Raw genomic sequence first — 7147 nt, 5'->3', positions numbered from 1 at the left:
CCGGTGCCCGCAGCCGGCGCTGGCCGTGCCCCGGCGGGGGGCTGGCCCCGCGCCCCCGCCCTGCTGCTCTCGGTGGCACCGGGGAGCCTCGGGCCCGGGGCGCAGTGGGGGGCCCCTGCACCCCCGTTCCCCAGCCCGGGGGCAGCAGGCGCGGGCAGAGCTGTGAGCAGCCCCGGCCCCCAGCCGGGCCCTCCGCAGAGCCAGGCCCCGGGGCACCCGCTTTCCGTGCACGGATTTTTACAGGGTTCCCAGGCCCAAATCCCTCCCGAGGGCCGTCCAGGAGCCACCGCTGCTGCAGCCCCTGCCCTTCCCAGCACCTGTCACCGGGGTTTGGAGCAGGAACACGGCAGCTCTAACACAGAGCACCCCAAAACCTCCCTCCGTGCACAGGCAGCACCCGTGCCTCCTGCTCAGCCTCGGCTGGGGCCGCGCTGGGTCCCGGAGCCGGAGGGCAAGGTGGGATGTCAGCAGGCCAGAGAACCCAGCCCGTCTCCTGTGCTCCCCCACGTGGGGGTCCGCACCCCAGAGCCCCCGTTGGGGCAGCTCGGACGAGCTCCCCCGACGCCGGGCTGGCTCGGGGTGACACAGGCGGTGCGGGGGGGTCCGGCCTCCGTGCAGGAAGCACCAGTACAGGAGCAGCCCCGAGCCAGGGCATCCCAGAATGAAGACATCTCTGGCTGGCAGGGAGAGACCTGCGCGAGGCAATGTGTAAGTGATTAAGTTATAACAGGGAAGAGGACAGGCTGAATTAGCCCTGTCAATCACCAGAGCTATATTCGAACCAAATGCTGGGCATCCATCTCCAGGAGCAGCCTCTTGCTGGTTCAGGCAACTGTTCAGCTTCCATGCCAAGACCCAGGGAATATTTTCTTTCCAGAACGACAGATGTGCGGACAGGGAGAAAGGGGGAAGGTAACACGCCTGCCAGGACGCTGTTCTCCCAGCGAGCTGAACATGGGGAGAGTATCGATGACAGCAGGGCAGCAGAGCTGACCCCAGCCCCCCGCAAGCACAACTCACCCCACGCACCTTCAGGGCGTCCTGGGCAGCCGCTCACCCCCAGCCCTGCTTTCTTCTCCCCCCCTCGCTCGGCAGCCGGGGGCCAGGGCACTCTGTGCTGAAGGTGCCCTGCTAGCAAGGCTGGCTGGGCACCCACACGGGCTGGGGGAGCTGCCCTGTGCTCCTCCGGAGCAGCCGTGCCTCCTGCTGAGCACTTGTCCCAGGCTTATTAATGTTGGCCCCAAAACGTACCTTACGGGACTGCACCCTCGTGATGGGAAGGGGACGGGCTCACACCTCTGCTGCTGTTCCTTGGGGGTGGTTTGCTGCTCGACTGACTGCAACAGGACACGAGTTCTCGGGCGTTTGTAAGTAAAAGCATTTGCAAATGGCAGAAAATGGGGAAAACCATCCCCTACTCCTGGGAAGCTCAAGGGTTTGGCTGCGTCCTGGCCTCAGCATCGCACAGGAGCGACCACGAGCTGTCACCATCTCATGACATAGTGGAGCATGAGTGGGTCCTACGGGATGGACAGGGAGACAGACGCTCCCCCAGAGCGGAGCAGGTCCTGGCCTGGGGATGGCCAGGGTGCAGCCGCGGTCCTGCCCCGGGCTGGTGGCCACGTCAGGGTCATCCTCCTCCTTGGGAGAACGGCGGGGAGGTGGCTGGGAAGCGGGAGGCACGCTGCGGAGCTGCCCTGACACAGAAAAGGCCAGAGAAAGAAAGAGGCTTGTGAGGCCAGGGCTGGCAGGGTTTTGTCTTGGCTGTGGAGGAACAAAGGCGCTTGGGGAGCAGCTCCCCGGGGACTCCGCTCTCACAGCCCCCTGCCAGCCCCCTTCCTCCCGCAGCGCGGGGCAGGGCGCAGGGACGCACCCACTGGCGTGCGCACACCCTCATACCTGCCCGCAGGGACACCCAGACACCGTCCCAGCTGCATCCCCACGTGGGGTCACACACATGTGAGCACACACATGTACACCCTCCGGGCCCCACGTGTGCGTGTCCCACGCTCAGCGCTGCCGGGCTGCCCACGCGTGCCTCCGCTCGCCAGCCCAAGGCCGGGATGTGGCCTTCCTCTGCCGCCCACCTCCGCACACCCGCTCCCGGCTGCGTCACCCAGAGGGAGCAAAACTCGCCCCATCATGGGGCGAACCCAAATCCTGCCCTGTCCCCACGGCCAGGCACGGGAAGGGCAGCGGTGATGCCGGTGGGCACCGGCGCAGCCCCGGGCACCAGCGCTGGGGCAGCAGCCCGGCCTCCCTCGCCCACCCGGGCGGGCTTCCCAGCATCGCCAGCGTGGTCCCAGCAGGAACTGGAGTGTGAAGAGGGGGCACAGAAAGAGCCGAGCTGGAGGAGGAGAGTCCCAGCACAATAGAGCAGCTCCCCCCTGACCCTGAGCTCCCAGTTAAGATCCGCAGCTCCCCCCTCCTCCCCACTACAAAGGAGCTCTTTTCAGTCCCTAATTCTGCATTTAGAAAACAAAAGCAGATGCATCCAGTTGAGGTTTGGAGAGGGGGAGGCAAGAGCAAATGCTGAAGAACAAAGAGCTTTCCCTGACAGATCCCACTGACAAAGACTTTGTCAGCTCATCGCTCCCTGAAAAGGCCGGAGCCCATCAGGGTGCGGGGCTGCTGGCGGGCAGCTGGCGGGCTGGGGGCTTCGGGCGGCGTGGGGACGGCAGAGCACACGTGTGTGGGGAAGGCAGAGCACACACATGTGCAGGGAAGGCAGAGCACGTGTGAGTGGGGAAGGCAGAGCACACGTGTGTGTGCGGAAGACAGAGCACATGTGAGCGGGGAAGGCAGAGCACACACATGTGCGAGGAAGGCAGAGCACACACGTGTGCAGGACGTGCTCACGGTGGGACGTGCCCCAGCCCCCCCATGGTGAGCACTGAGCGTGCACAAGCTTGCACCCAGGTTACCAAGCACCCCGTGGGCTGCAGCCTGGCCCCAGGGATGGGACACCCGTGTCCATGCCCGGACGGGAGGCAGCACCGAGGGCAGGCTGTGCCCGTGCCGCCCTCCTTACTGATCCCCAAGCACGACCGTCACCTCCCCCCCGCCCGGGCAGCAGGGCTCGCTCAGCGCTCTGCAGAGACTTCCAGGTGTGTTGTCCGACCTTGGCAAAGCAATTCCCATCAGCTGGCACCTCTGAGTCACGGAGAGCGGCTCAGCGCGCTGCCCAAGGCCACCGCTCGCGTGTCGGCAGCGGGATGCACAGACGATGCCCGCGCTGCCCCAGAGAGAAGCTCCCCCGCACTGAGCCGCTTCCCAGCCACTGCTCAGGGAGAAACCAGTGCTGGGAGCGGGCAGGGTCCAGCCCCTGCGCCGGGGCAGCCGCTCTGCTGCCCTGCAGCTGCCAAACACCGAGCAGCTCATTAGGACATCACACGGTATTTTGTTGTCTGCAGGCAGCCATTGGGGCAGGCAGTTGCCCGGCAGCATTTGCAGCCAGGCCAGCACCTGGGCACGTCCCCAGAGCGGTGGCCCTCTGGGACAGGCTCCCACCGCCACCCTGGGCTCCCCTAGGGGAGGTGGGGGTGAAGGATGCTCAGGGCTCTGCGTCCTCTCGGGCACAAAGCTGCAGCCTCCCCCCGAGCCGAGCCGCCAGGTAAAGGACCGAACCACCCATCGGAGAAGCCTGTTGCCAGCGAGGGACCTGCCGGGGCTGGGTGCCGGGGCTCCTCGCCGGGGGGGAGCCCTGGGCAGCTCTGGCAGGTGGATCAGCCCCGCAGAAGCTCGCTCCATCGCGGGGACCCTGCAGCCTTGGCTCCCTCCAGCCCCAGGGGGAGGCTCTGACGTGCAGCACGGCACGGGTCAGACACCCGCGAGGGTGATCCCTCGCTGCAGCCTATCTCCTGTACCAGGCAGGCTTGACTTCTGGCCCCCAATTGATTTGCAGCGGGAAATTAATTACGTTTGTTTGACATGGCCCCCTCGCAGGGCTGCGGGGTTTAATAAGCCGTCCCAGGGGACACCCGGCACTTCATCAGCCGCACTGATGCTCTACCCATCCCGAGGCTCCAGGGAAGTGCCCGCCCGCCCAGGCAGGCTCAGAGACCTGGGGACAGAGGCGTTCAACCCTGGGTTCGCTCCCTGTGAGGGGGAAGAGGGCCCAGGCTCTCCGGTAGGCAGTGGCTGCTGAGCTGCCCTGGTGACACGGAGTCAGGACAGCCAGGACAGCCGCTGTGTCAGGGAAGGGGCACTGCCCGTCCCCTCGGCTCCCCACCCTGAGAAAGGCTCCTGCCGCCTTCGGATGGGGCCCAAAGATCTCCGGGGGTAGATAAAGGCACTGAAGTGATCAGAGCAATAACAGCAGCCTCCTCTGGCTGTTACCGTGCCTCAGCAGGAGGAAGCTCCAGATAACAAACGCCTGTAATTTACAGCACTTACAGTGATACAGGCAAAGGGCAAAAGACAGATCGTTGGGCAGATCCCCTCCGGCCCTCGAGGACACGCTCCCCCGTCCCACCCCGCAGCGGCACCCGCGGCCCCTCGCCTCGCTGGGACCTGCTCGTTTTGCCTTCTTGGTGCTGCAAAGATTCTGCCACTCGGATAATCTGATAATGGCGCTTTCTGCACACTGCCATTTGGGAGCCCGACGGCAGCTCCTTTCATCAGGAGAAGGCTGTAATTATGTGTCATTACCCATGGGCTATGATTTTTCTCCCGCTACCTAGAGCTGTTTTTTCCTTTCAAGCAGTGCTTGGATATTTATAGTGAAAAAAATCCGCAACTGGGAACAAAACAACCCGAAAGAGGACTTTCCCCTGCAAGGGTATAAAATGAAAGCAGTGCAAAGGGAACTCTGACAGGGTCAGAGCCTGGAAGGAAGGACAGACCCCAGCAGTCGGGTCCCTGTGACGTCCCGCAGGCTCTGATGAGTGAGGGATGCTGCAGCCCCACTCCCTAGAGCTGCTCTCACACACGCTCGGTGTGAGGATGGAGGCAGAGGGGCAGGCAGGGAGGAAGGCCAGAGGGGGTGGTTGTGGCTGCAGTGATGGAAGTGCCCCACGCACGGCCACGCTGCCTCCCCGTCCTCCTCCTCCTCCAGGGCCTTGGATCCCCTGGCTTTGGGAGCAGGGTGCTTGGTGCAGGGCTCTCCCCACTGCCAGACACGGGAAGGAGGAAGCTTTTTGGGGAGTCTTTGCACCCCGAAGGATGGGACACGGACACAGGAGGAGCTCTGCACTGGCTGCAGGCAGCAGCTCCTGCCCAGCACCTCACCGCAGCCAGGCGGTGGCCAGGCTCTGGGGGGCTGCAGCCCCTTTCGGAGGGGCTTCCTGGGCACATCTGCCTGTTTCGGCAGCCGGTTTCCCCTGGGCTCCCAGCACAGGCTGCTGGTCCCCTTTAGCGCCGGAGGTTTCTCCCAGTCCGCAGGCTGCTTCCTGCCCAGACAGCCCGGAGCAGCCGCCGTATTTATAGCCCAGTGCAGGGAGCTGTGCCCGCTGGCTTTGCCAAACCCACGCCAGCCTGACGCTGCCGGTGAGGCCGGACGAAGATGCCTCCCACACACTGGAAACAGGAGGAGGAGGAAGGCAGAGCGAACCACAGACAGACCCTGAACTCTCTAACCCCCTCCAGACTGCAAAGGGCTCCTCTCACCTTCCCAGCCGGCACCGCTGGGCTCCTCTTGCCCTTTCCCTGCTTCTCAAACAAGGACATTTCCCATCGCACAGGAATGTGAACTCAGGAGCAGGGTTAACCCCCCGGGGGGGGCAGCAGGAGAGGCACGCCTGCTCCCGCAGCCCGACACGCAGCTCCAGCCCCCCGTGTCCCTGCCTGCGCCTGCAGCATCCCCAGCAGTCCCCGGGTGGGCAGGGATGGGAACAGCCTGGCATGGTACCTCCAGCCAGAGATGGGGTGATCGCAGCTCTCCCCAGGACCTTACCCTGGTCACCAGCTCTCCCCAGGACTCTGTCCTGGCCACCAGCTCTCCCCAGGACCTTACCCTGGCAACCAGCTTATAAGAGCACCTGCAAGTGCTGGTGTAGGCAAGTGGTGTATGTATACAGAGTGCCACAGCTGCAAGGGTACATAAAAGCTTCTTAAATTCAACTCTGGTTAATCCCTTTGGGCTTCACCCGCAGGGGCAGGAAGCATCCTCTGGTACGCTCACCCACCAACGTTTGACTTTAAAATATTTACCCTTCTCTTTGCTGATGGGCCGTGATTTCCAGGAGGGTTTTAGATCCCGTTTTAACCGTTTGGTGCTGAAGGAGCCAGAGCACAGCCCGGCTCAGAGGACAGCCCTGGCAGGGCTTTGTGGCCAGCTCACGGGGAGCCACGGCACAGGGGTTTGGTGCCCAAAGGGTGGGAGCTCCCTCCCCTGCTGCTGAGCACTGAGAAGGTGACGCTGTGGGGACCCGGCCAGGCAGGCTGCGGGGCTCTGTGTGTGAGGAACTGGAGGAACAGAAGCCGAACCGGGCTTCCAGGAAGCTTCCCCGTGATGGATTTACAGGCACGGTGCCCTTTTTACGGGAGTTCACGCTGAAAACAAGCTGCAGACGCTCTCCTTGGGGTCTCCGGCGAGGAGCGCAGATGTCCTGCTGCCTCCTCGCAGCTGCGCTCGGGGCGGGGGGTCGGGGGCTGCACCCACTGCTCCCAGCACTGCGGCTCCGGGGACGGAGCTCCAGCTGATGGCACCTCCCGGGGCTCGGTCTGTCCCCCTCGGCAGCCTTGTCCCCGTGCCGGGAGTGTGACCGCCACCACCGCGGGGTCCAGGCGCCGCCGCGGAGCACAAGGGTCCCTCTGTGCGGAGCCCAGCCCCGTGCCCGTGCCGGGGGCAGAGGTTTTCCCTGTTGTTCCTGAGAGACCTCAGGGTCAGGCGTTTGCGGGGCGAGCGTGCCGGGAGGCCGTGGGGTCGGGGTCAGCACTCTGAGGGGTCCCTTTGCCCGGGGGTTTGCGGGACCTGGGTCTGCCAGGCAGGCTGCAAACACCACCGCGCCCTCGGACTGCGCTTCCCCTCCTTCACCAGGGAGTTACCACGTGCTCCACATCTAACACGGCGCTGGGGCACCTCAGCTCCGGTGTTAAACTGAGACTTGCAAGACCCTGCTTGCGGGCAGCCCTTTCCCCCACACACCATCCCCCCAGCCGTGGCTCTGCCCAGCCTGCAGCCCCCGTCCCGGCACGCCGCAGGGCT

This window comes from Nyctibius grandis, chromosome 33, assembly GCF_013368605.1.
Source record: "Nyctibius grandis isolate bNycGra1 chromosome 33, bNycGra1.pri, whole genome shotgun sequence".
NCBI lineage: Eukaryota > Metazoa > Chordata > Aves > Nyctibiiformes > Nyctibiidae > Nyctibius > Nyctibius grandis.
The sequence above is the reverse complement of the archived record's forward strand: the minus strand, read 5'-3'. Positions refer to the sequence as shown.